This window comes from Oncorhynchus clarkii, chromosome 9 (assembly GCF_045791955.1).
Source record: "Oncorhynchus clarkii lewisi isolate Uvic-CL-2024 chromosome 9, UVic_Ocla_1.0, whole genome shotgun sequence".
NCBI lineage: Eukaryota > Metazoa > Chordata > Actinopteri > Salmoniformes > Salmonidae > Oncorhynchus > Oncorhynchus clarkii.
In genome coordinates this window covers 80,580,868-80,593,616 of record NC_092155.1, presented here as the reverse complement: position 1 = coordinate 80,593,616, position 12,749 = coordinate 80,580,868, and positions in this window count along the sequence as shown.

The window sequence follows — 12,749 nt, the reverse complement described above, 5'->3', positions numbered from 1 at the left end:
GGTTCTATAGGTTTTAATTAACCAGACTAGAACCACCCAATCCAACAGACGGTTCTATAGGTTTGGATCCACTGCAGGTGTGTGCTACCCTTGCTCGGATTTCATTGCAAACTGGAAACCACATATCCTGAGGCTGCATTCATTGTAGCTGGGGATTTTAACAAGGCTAATCTGAAAACAAGACTCCCTAAATTGTATCAGCATATCGATTGCGCAACCAGGGCTGGTAAAACCTTGGATCATTGCTATTCTAACTTCCGCGATGCATATAAGGCCCTCCCCCGCCCTCCTTTCGGAAAAGCTGACCACGTCTCCATTTTGTTGCTCCCTGCCTACAGACAGAAACTAAAACAAGAAGCTCCCGCGCTCAGGTCTGTTCAACGCTGGTCTGACCAATTTGATTCCACGCTCCAAGACTGCTTCCATCACGTGGACTGGGATATGTTCCGCACTGCGTCCAACAACAACATTGACGAATACGCTGATTCGGTGAGCGAGTTCATTAGAAAGTGCGTTGAAGATGTCGTTCCCATAGCAACGATTAAAACATTCCCAAACCAGAAACCGTGGATTAATGGCAGCATTCGCGTGAAACTGAAAGCCCGAACCACTGCTTTTAAACAGGGCAAGGTGACCGGAAACATGACCGAATACAAACAGTGTAACTATTCCCTCCGCAAGGCAATCAAACAAGCTAAGCGTCAGTATAGAGACAAAGTAGAGTCGCAATTCAACGGCTCAGACACAAGAGGTATGTGGCAGGGTCTACAGTCAATCACGGATTACAAAAAGAAAACCAGCCCCGTCACGGACCAGGATGTCCTGCTCCCAGGCAGACGAAATAACTTTTTTGCCTCCTTCACTGCAGCCGAAGTGAGTAAATCATTTAAACGTGTTAACCCTCGCAAGGCTGCAGGCCCAGACGGCATCCCCAGCCGAGTCCTCAGAGCATGCGCAGACCAGCTGGCTGGTGTGTTTACGGACATATTCAATCAATCCTTATCCCAGTCTGCTGTTCCCACATGCTTCAAGAGGGCCACCATTGTCCCAGTTCCCAAGAAAGCTAAGGTAACTGAGCTAAATGACTAGCACTCACTTCCGTCATCATAAAGTGTTTTGAGAGACTAGTCAAGGACCACATCACCTCCACCCTACCTGACACCCTAGACCCACTCCAATTTGCTTATCGCCCAAATAGGTCCACAGACGATGCAATCTCAACCATACTGCACACTGCCCTAACCCATCTAGACAAGAAGAATACCTATGTGAGAATGCTGTTCATTGACTACAGCTCAGCATTTAACACCATAGTACCCTCCAAACTCGTCATCAAGCTCGAGACCCTGGGTCTCGTCCCCGCCCTGTGCAACACCCCGCCCTGTATACATCACGGACAAACTGAATTGGTCCACCCACACAGACAGCATCGTGAAGAAGGCGCTGCAGCGCCTCTTCAACCTCAGGAGGCTGAAGAAATTCGGCTTGTCACCAAAAGCACTCACAAACTTCTACAGATGCACAATCGAGAGCATCCTGTCGGGCTGAATCACCGCCTGATACGGCAACTGCTCCGCCCACAACCGTAAGGCTCTCCAGAGGGTAGTGAAGTCTGCACAATGCATCACCGGGGGCAAACTACCTGCCCTCCAGGACACCTACACCACCCGATGTCACAGGAAGGCCATAAAGATCATCAAGGACAACAACCACCCGAGCCACTGCCTGTTCACCCCGCTATCATCCAGAAGGCGAGGTCAGTACAGGTGCATCAAAGCTGGGACCGAGAGACTGAAAAACAGCTTCTATCTCAAGGCCATCAGACTGTTAAACAGCCACCACTAACATTGAGTGGCTGCTGCCAACACACTGACTCAACTCCAGCCACTTTAATAATGGAAATTGATGTAAAATATATCACTAGCCACTTTAAACAATGCTACTTAATATAATGTTTACATGCCCTACATTACTCATCTCATATGTATATGTATATACTGTACTCTATATCATCTACTGCATCTTTATGTAATACATGTATCACTAGCCACTTTAAACTATGCCACTTTGTTTACATACCCTACATTACTCATCTCATATGTATATACTGTACTCGATACCATCTACTGCATCTTGCCTATGCCGTTCTGTACCATCACTCATTCATATATCTTTATGTACATATTCTTTATCCCTTTACACTTGTGTGTATAAGGTAGTAGTTTTGGAATTGTTAGGTTAGATTACTCGTTGGTTATTACTGCATTGTCGGAACTAGAAGCACAAGCATTTCGCTACACTCGCATTAACATCTGCTAACCATGTGTATGTGACAAATAAATTTGATTTGATTTGATTTCCACGCTATAGAAGAATTGATTGATGGTTAGAAGGGTTGATAGATATATATAAGGGTTTATAGATGGTTAGATGGATTGACAGATGGGTTGACAGATGGATTGACAGATAGAAAGCTTGATAGATTGATGATTGATAGATGGATAGATAATTGATTGATTGATTGATTGATGGGTGGATAGATTGATAGATGATTGAAAGATGATTGAAAGATAGATAGATAGATAGATAGATAGATAGATTGATTAATTGATAGATGTATAGAAGGAATGATAGATGATTGATTGATTGATTGATTGAGTGATTGATAGATGTATAGAAGGAATGATAGATTAATTGATTGATGGATTGATTGATAGATGCTTGATAGATGGATAGATTGATAGATGATTGATAGATGGATAGAAGGAATGATAAATGATTGATAGATGGATAGATTGATAGATTATTGATATATGATTGATATATGATTGATTGATTGATTGAAAGATGATTGATAGAAGGATAGATAGATAGATTGATTAATTGATAGATGTATAGAAGGAATGATAGATGAATTGATTGATGGATTGATAGAAGGATAGATTGATTGATTTATTGATTGATAGATGTATAGAAGGAATTATAAATGATAGATGGATAGATTGATAGAGTATTGATATATGATTGATTGATTGAAATATGATTGATAGGATAGATTGATTGATTGATAGATGTATAGAAGGAATGATATATGAATTGATTGATGGATTGATAGAAGGATAGATTGATTGATGTATAGAATGAATGATAAATGATTGATAGATCGATAGATTGATATATGATTGATTGGTTGAAAGATGATTGATAGAAGGATAGATAGATAGATAGATTGATTAATTGATAGATGTATAGAAGGAACGATAGAGGAATTGATTGATGGATTGATAGAAGGATATATTGATTGATTGATTGATTGATTGATAGATGTATAGAAGGAATGATAGATTAATTGATTGATGGATTGATAGAAGGATAGATTGATTGATTGATTGATTGATTGATTGATTGATTTATTGATGTATAGAAGGAATGATAGATGAATTGATTGATTGATGGATTGATAGAAGGATGGATATATTGATTGATTGATAGATGTATAGAAGGAATGATAGATGAATTGATAGATTGATTGATAGAAGGATGAACAGATGGCAGAGGAAGAAAGAGAGAGTACTGGTTAGAGACAGTCTGCCTAAATAAGGAATTCAGTGCCAGGAGCCGCAACATGGGAAACAACAGGAGGAATGTTCTCTCAGAGTCTGTCTCTGTCTGTGTTACTATGTTTAACTATCCTTGTGGTATCAGACAGTAAAACAAGGAAAATTCACGAGGACAGTCCCCACAAGGAGAAATGCTATTTTAGGCTTAGAGGTTAGGTTTAGGGTCACAAGTCGGTTTAGAATTAGAAGAGGGGAGAGAGAAAGAGGGGAGAGAGAAAGAGGGGGAGAGAGGGGAGAGAGAGGATAGGGGGAGGGGGAGGGAGAGGGAGAGAGAGGAGGGAGAGAGAGAGAGAGAGAGAGAGAGAGAGAGAGAGAGAGAGGGAGAGGGAGAGAAGAGAGAAGAGAGGAGAGAGAGGGAGAGGGAGAGAGAAGAGAGAGAGAGAGAGAGAGAGAGAGAGAGAGAGAGAGAGAGAGGGGGGGGGGAGAGAAAGAGGGGAGAGAGAAAGAGGGGAGAGAGAAAGAGGAGAGGGAGAGAGGGGAGAGAGGGGAGAGGAGAGGGAGAGAGGGGAGAGAGAGGAGGAGAGAGAGAGAGAGAGAGAGAGGGGGGAGAGAGAAAGAGGAGAGGGAGAGAGGGGAGAGGAGAGGGAGAGAGGGGAGAGAGAGGAGAGGGGCAGGGAGAGGGGGAGAGAGAGAGGAGGGAGAGAGGGGGAGAGAGAGAAAGGAGGGAGAGAGGGGGAGAGAGAGAGAGGGGGGAGAGAGAGAGAGGGGGGAGAGAGAGGAGTTGGAGAGAGAGGAGAGAGAGGAGAGAGGAGAGCGAGAGAGGGAGAGAGAGGAGAGAGAGAGGAGAGGGAAAGCCGGAGACTGGCTGATCTGTGTTCCTCTGGCTCCCCCTAGAGGAGGTGTAGGCTACTACACTTTCCCAACACAACTCTCTCAGCCTTTGAGGTAGCAGACACCTTGTTTAGTATAACTCAGTTATTATGTGCTGTGGGTTGGATGGTTTAGCTAACATGATGGAACGTGGTGGCACATCATGTGATTAGTGCAGGACTAAGCCACTAACTAACCAACTAAGCCACTAACTAACCAACTAAGCACCTAACTAACCAACTAAGCCACTAACTAACTAAGCCACTAACTAACCAACTAAGCCACTAACTGTGCATGACTAAGCCACTAACTAACCAACTAAGCCACTAACTAACAAACTAAGCCACTAACTAACCAACTAAGCCACTAACTAACAAACTAAGCCACTAACTAAACAACTAAGCCACTAACTAACCAACTAAGCCACTAACTAACCAACTAAGCCCCTAAATAACCAACTAAGCCACTAACTAACAAACTAAGCCACTAACTAACAAACTAAGCCACTAACTAACCAACTAAGCCACTAACTAACCAACTATGCTACTAACTAACCAACTAAGCCACTAACGAACTAAACCACTATCTGTGCAGGACTAAACCACTATCTGTGCAGGACTAAGCCACTATCTGTGCAGGACTAAGCCACTATCTGTGCAGGACTAAGCCACTATCTGTGCAGGACTAAGCAGTGTAAAACAGACCACATCCATCAAGACATTCAACACTAAAACAAAGCAGAAGAAAAACATACGTTTACCTTTTCTCTCTGTCTCAGTCTCTCTTTCCCTCTGTTTTTCTGCTGCAGTAGAATCCCTCCCCCCGCGCAGAACCAGTGGGAAGGGTTGTTCATGAACTCGTGAAAAAGAAAGAGGGTCACTGTTTTCCTCTTTTCTCTCCCTCTCCCGTGAGAGCCTTAATTGGTAAAGTATCAGTGGGTCTCTCTCCCTCTCCCGTGAGAGCCTTAATTGGTAAAGCATCAGTGGGTCTCTCTCCCTCTCCCGTGAGAGCCTTAATTGGTAAAGTATCAGTGGGTCTCTCTCCCTCTCCCGTGAGAGCCTTAATTGGTAAAGTATCAGTGGGTCTCTCTCCCTCTCCCGTGAGAGCCTTAATTGGTAAAGTATCAGTGGGTCTCTCTCCCTCTCCCGTGAGAACCTTAATTGGTAAAGTATCAGTGGGTCTCTCTCCCTCTCCCGTGAGAGCCTTAATTGGTAAAGTATCAGTAGGTATCTCTCCCTCTCCTGTGAGAGCCTTAATTGGTAAAGCATCAGTGGGTCTCTCTCCCTCTCCCGTGAGAGCCTTAATTGGTAAAGCATCAGTGGGTCTCTCTCCCTCTCCCGTGAGAGTCTTAATTGTTAAAGCATCTGTGGGTCTCTCTCCCTCTCCCGTGAGAGCCTTAATTGTTAAAGCATCAGTGGGTCTCTCTCCCTCTCCCGTGAGAGCCTTAATTGGTAAAGCATCAGTGGGTCTCTCTCCCTCTCCCGTGAGAGCCTTAATTGGTAAAGCATCAGTGGGTCTCTCTCCCTCTCCCGTATTCCTTTAGCCTAGATAAGCTCATTAAGAAGAGGGGGAGGGGAAGGTAGAGAAGGGGAGGGGAGAGGAGGAGAGGGAAGGAGGTTGAGGAGAGGAGAGGGGAGAGGGGAGGAGGGTTGAGGAGAGGAAAGGAGAGGAGAGGAGGAAAGGGGAGGAGGGTTGAGGAGAGGAAAGTAGAGGAGAGGAGGAGAGGGGAGAGGAGAGGGGAGAGGGGAGAGGGGAGGAGGGTTGAGGAGAGGAAAGGAGAAGAGAGGAGGAGAGGGGAGGGGAGAGGGGAGGAGGGTTGAGGAGAGGAAAGGAGAGAGGAGAGGGGAGGAGGGTTGAGGAGAGGAAAGGAGAGGAGAGGAGGAGAGGGGAGGGGAGAGGAGGGTTGAGGAGAGGAAAGTAGAGGAGAGGAGGAGAGGGGAGGAGGGTTGAGGAGAGGAAAGGAGAGGGGAGAGGGGAGGAGGGTTGAGGAGAGGAAAGGAGAGGAGAGGAGGAGAGGGGAGGGGAGAGGGGAGGAGGGTTGAGGAGAGGAAAGTAGAGGAGAGGGGAGAGGGGAGGAGGGGAGGAAAGTTAGTTGATGTACTGTATATCTATGCAGGTAAATTCCTATAGCCTAGATAAGCTCATTGTGAGCCGTCCACAGTAAGTTCACACTACTGTACATTCATTACACACTTACACACTTACACACTTATCTTTCTCTGACTAAAGGTTGATTACCAGTCTGTTACAAGCCCGGCTGTCATGTGCCTTTTACTGAGGAGTTGCTTCTGTCTGGCCACTCTACCATAAAGGCCTGATTGGTGGAGTGCTGCAGAGATGGTTGTCCTTCTGGAAGGTTCAGAGGAACTCTGGCCGGGCGGCCAGCTCTAGGAAGAGTCTTGGTGGTTCCATACTCAAGACTCAAATGCATAAACATCTTGACAGCCACACAATACAGGCTTTCAATCTACAACAACGATGACTTCAAATGCCGGCATCAAACTGAAAGTGCAGTATGCTACGCATAACAGCTTAACAATGGCAACCTCGCCTACTGGGGGCCACCCACACTAAAGACCAACTATAGTGAGAAATTAAACATAGCCTAACTAGAAAACATCATCCACACTGGGGGAATGTTTACTCTTCCTGGGGTCCAGCTAAATTAAGGCAGTTATACAATTTAAATCCATTACAACACATTCATCACAGATTACTGATTCTCCTGCTGCATCAGTTACCTGATGTGGAATAGAGTTCCATGTAGTCATGGCTCTAGGTAGTACTGTGGAATAGAGTTCCATGTAGTCATGGCTCTATGTAGTACTGTGGAATAGAGTTCCATGTAGTCATGGCTCTATGTAGTACTGTGGAATAGAGTTCCATGTAGTCATGGCTCTATGTAGTACTGTGGAATAGAGTTCCATGTAGTCATGGCTCTATGTAGTACTGTGGAATAGAGTTCCATGTAGTCATGACTCTATGTAGTACTGTGCACCTCCCATAGTCTGTTCTGGACTTGGGGACTGTGAAGAGACCTCTGGTGGCATGTCTTGTGGGGTATGTATGGGTGTCTGAGCTGTGTGCTAGTAGTTTAAACATACCTCTGGTAGCATGTCTTGAGGGGTATGTATGGGTGTCTGAGCTGTGTGTTAGTAGTTTAAACAGACAGCTCGGTGCATCCAACATGTCAATACCTCTCACAAATACAAGTAGTGATGAAGTCAATCTCTCCTCCACTTTGAGCCAGGAGAGATTGACATGCATATTATTAATATTAGCTCTCTGTGTACATACAAGGGCCAGCCGTGCTGCATTTTTCCTCTTTGTGGCACCTGACCAAACGACTGAACAGTAGTCAGGGGCAACAAAACTAGTCCCTCTTCGACATTTAGTGACAAACAATCTCAATGGAATCCATTTAGTAGGCCAATGACAAACAATCTCAATGGAATCCATTTAGTAGGCCAATCACAAACAATCTCAATGGAATCCATTTAGTAGGCCAATGACAAACAATCTCAATGGAATCCATTTAGTAGGCCAATCACAAACAATCTCAATGGAATCCATTTAGTAGGCCAATGACAAACAATCTCAATGGAATCCATTTAGTAGGCCAATGACAAACAATCTCAATGGAATCCATTTAGCAGGCCAATGACAAACAATCTCAATGGAATCCATTTAGTAGGCCAATGACAAACAATCTCAATGGAATCCATTTAGTAGGCCAATGACAAACAATCTCAATGGAATCCATTTAGTAGGCCAATGACAAACAATCTCAATGGAATCCATTTAGTAGGCCAATGACAAACAATCTCAATGGAATCCATTTAGTAGGCCAATGACAAACAATCTCAATGGAATCCATTTAGTAGGCCAATCACAAACAATCTCAATGGAATCCATTTAGTAGGCCAATGACAAACAATCTCAATGGAATCCATTTAGTAGGCCAATCACAAACAATCTCAATGGAATCCATTTAGTAGGCCAATGACAAACAATCTCAATGGAATCCATTTAGTAGGCCAATGACAAACAATCTCAATGGAATCCATTTAGTAGGCCAATCACAAACAATCTCAATGGAATCCATTTAGTAGGCCAATCACAAACAATCTCAATGGAATCCATTTAGTAGGCCAATGACAAACAATCTCAATGGAATCCATTTAGTAGGCCAATCACAAACAATCTCAATGGAATCCATTTAGTAGGCCAATGACAAACAATCTCAATGGAATCCATTTAGTAGGCCAATGACAAACAATCTCAATGGAATCCATTTAGCAGGCCAATGACAAACAATCTCAATGGAATCCATTTAGTAGGCCAATGACAAACAATCTCAATGGAATCCATTTAGTAGGCCAATGACAAACAATCTCAATGGAATCCATTTTCAATTCAGGCCGTAAAACAACAAAATGTGGAAAAAGTCAAGGGGTGTGAAAACTTTCTGAAGACACTGTGGGTGTGGCCTACTGTACGGCCTACTGTACGGCCTACTGTACGGCCTACTCTACGGCCTACTCTACGGCCTACTGTACGGCCTACTGTACGGCCTACTGTACGGCCTACTCTACGGCCTACTGTACGGCCTACTCTACGGCCTACTGTACGGCCTACTGTACGGCCTACTGTACGGCCTACTCTACGGCCTACTGTACGGCCTACTGTACGGCCTACTGTACGGCCTACTGTACGGCCTACTGTACGGCCTACTCTACGGCCTACTGTACGGCCTACTGTACGGCCTACTCTACGGCCTACTCTACGGCCTACTGTACGGCCTACTGTACGGCCTACTCTACGGCCTACTCTACGGCCTACTGTACGGCCTACTCTACGGCCTACTGTACGGCCTACTCTACGGCCTACTGTACGGCCTACTGTACGGCCTACTGTACGGCCTACTCTACGGCCTACTGTACGGCCCACTGTACGGCCTACTGTACGGCCCACTGTACGGCCCACTGTACGGCCTACTCTACGACCTACTGTACGGCCTACTGTACGGCCTACTCTACGGCCTACTGTACGGCCTACTCTACGGCCTACTGTACGGCCTACTGTACGGCCCACTGTACGGCCCACTGTACGGCCTACTGTACGGCCTACTCTACGGCCTACTCTACGGCCTACTCTACGGCCTACTGTACGGCCTACTCTACGGCCTACTGTACGGCCCACTGTACGGCCTACTCTATGGCCCACTGTACGGCCTACTCTACGGCCTACTCTATGGCCCCCTGTACAGCCTACTGTACGGCCTACTCTACGGCCTACTCTACGGCCTACTCTACGGCCTACTGTACGGCCTACTGTACGGCCTACTCTACGGCCTACTGTACTGCCTACTGTACTGCCTACTCTACGGCCTACTCTACGGCCTACTCTACGGCCTACTGTACTGCCTACTCTACGGCCTACTGTACGGCCTACTGTACGGCCTACTGTACGGCCTACTCTACGGCCTACTCTACGGCCTACTGTACTGCCTACTGTACGGCCTACTGTACGGCCTACTCTACTGCCTACTCTACGGCCTACTGTACTGCCTACTGTACGGCCTACTGTACGGCCTACTCTACGGCCTACTGTACGGCCTACTGTACGGCCTACTGTACGGCCTACTCTACGGCCTACTCTACGGCCTACTCTACGGCCTACTGTACGGCCTACTGTACGGCCTACTGTACGGCCTACTCTATGGCCCACTGTACGGCCTACTCTACGGCCTACTGTACGGCCTACTGTACGGCCTACTCTACGGCCTACTCTATGGCCCACTGTACGGCCTACTCTACGGCCTATTGTACGGCCTACTGTACGGCCTACTCTACGGCCTACTCTATGGCCCACTGTACGGCCTACTCTACGGCCTACTGTACGGCCTACTGTACGGCCTACTCTATGGCCCACTGTATGGCCTACTCTACGGCCTACTCTACGGCCTACTCTACGGCCTACTGTACGGCCCACTGTACGGCCTACTGTACGGCCTACTGTACGGCCTACTCTACGGCCTACTCTACGGCCTACTCTACGGCCCACTGTACGGCCCACTGTACGGCCTACTGTACGGCCTACTCTACGGCCCACTGTACGGCCTACTGTACGGCCTACTGTACGGCCTACTGTACGGCTTACTGTACGGCCTACTCTACTCTATCAAGTTAAGATCTGACATCTGTATAGATAGAGGCCTGCTTATAGTTAATATATTATACACACACACACACACACACACACACTGTCAGGCAGACATGGGGTCAGACAACAGTCATGATGATGTCATGTTTGATCATGCACAGCTCTCACCTCTGACCTCACAGAGAGTTTAGATCAGTCATTCATAGCTGCTCCCTCACTCTGCATACAAGGACACATCTCATTCCTCCATACAAGGACACATCTACTGAAGCCCACTTTATTTCAATCCAAAAGGCCTTTATTGGCATGGGAAACCTGTTTACATGGGAAACCTGTTTACATGGGAAACCTGTTTACATGGGAAACCTGTTTACATGGGAAACCTGTTTACATTGGAAACCTGTTTACATTGGAAACCTGTTTACATGGGAAACCTGTTTACATGGGAAACCTGTTTACATGGGAAACCTGTTTACATGGGAAACCTGTTTACATGGGAAACCTGTTTACATGGGAAACCTGTTTACATGGGAAACCTGTTTATATGGGAAACCTGTTTACATTGGAAACCTGTTTACATGGGAAACCTGTTTACATGGGAAACCTGTTTACAGGGGAAACCTGTTTACATGGGAAACCTGTTTACATGGGAAACCTGTTTACATTGCCAAAGCAAGGGAAATAAACAAGAAACAAAAAACTATTCTAATTTAACAGTAAAAATTGCACTCAACAAGGTTTCAAAGAGGTTGACGTTATTATCAATTCTCTCAGCTTCTCTCCCTCTTTCTGTTTCCATCTTCTTCTGTATATCCCCCTCTTTTTTATCTCTGAGATTACAGTACGGTGAAATGGAGAAGAAGAGATTTACAGAGTAGACACAAAGATAAACAGACTCATGAACAAATACACTGTAATCTGAGACAGAGACATAGATGTACAGACTCAGTGAGCGTAGCCTTGCTATTGGGAAAGGCCGCTGTAGACAGACATGGCTCTCAAGAGAAGACAGGCTATGTGCTCACTGCCCACAAAATGAGGTGGAAACTGAGCTGCACTTCCTAACCTCCGGCCAAATGTATGACCATAGAGACACATATGTCCCTCAGATTACACAGAAAAGAAACGAAATTTTGATAAACTCCCATATCTACTGGGTGAAATACCACAGTGTGACGTCACAGGAGCAAGATTTGTGACCTGTTGCCACAAGAAAGGGAAACCAGTGAAGAACAAACACCACTGTAAATACAACCCATATTTATGCTTATTTATTTATCCTTTTGTACTTTAACCATTTACACATCGTTACAACACTGTGTATCGACATAATATGACGTTTGAAATGTCTTTATTATTTTTTACTTCTATGAGTGTAATGTTTACTGTTCATTTTTTATTGTTTATTTCACTTTTGTTTATTATCTATGTCACTTGCTTTGGCAATGTAAACATATGTTTCCCATGCCAATAAAGCCCTTTGATGTTTTGATGAGAGCAAGAGAGAGAGAGACAGAGAGACAGAGAGAGGCAGACAGAGAGAGAGAGACATAGAGGCAGGCAGGGACAGAGAGAGAGAGGGAGAGCAAGAGTGACAGAGCGATAGCAAGTGACAAAGAGAGGAGTTTACCTTAAAAGGCTGTGTTTATAGATACAGTGTGTGTGTGTCTCTGTGTCATGCTTGAATATGTTTACATGTTGATATTTTTAGCATGGGTATTTATATTTGTGTGTGTGTGTGTGTGTGTGTGTGTGTGTGAAGTCATGAACATGAAGTCCCCATAAGAAAAGTAAACAAACTAAAATTTGACCAACTGGGGACAAATGTTATTTCTAGGGGTTTAGGGTTAAGGTTGGGAGCTAGGGTGTCACGAATCCCGTTTCCTGAGTCTGTTTTTGCCTATGTTCTGTCCTGGAGAGTTTTTCCGGCGTCCTGGAACGCACCCTGTCTGGTTGCCGGGCAATGTAGCCAGTTGGGGTTTCTGATTACCCGCACCTGTATCCCATCAGCTATCTGCACACCTGGTCCTGATCATCATCTCTCCTCTTTATAAGCCCGGACCTGACATCCATTCCCTGCCGGATCGTTAGCCATGAACAGTATGTTGTGCCAGAGTATCAGCCTCAAGTTGGATAGAAGTTGTTTTGTTACGT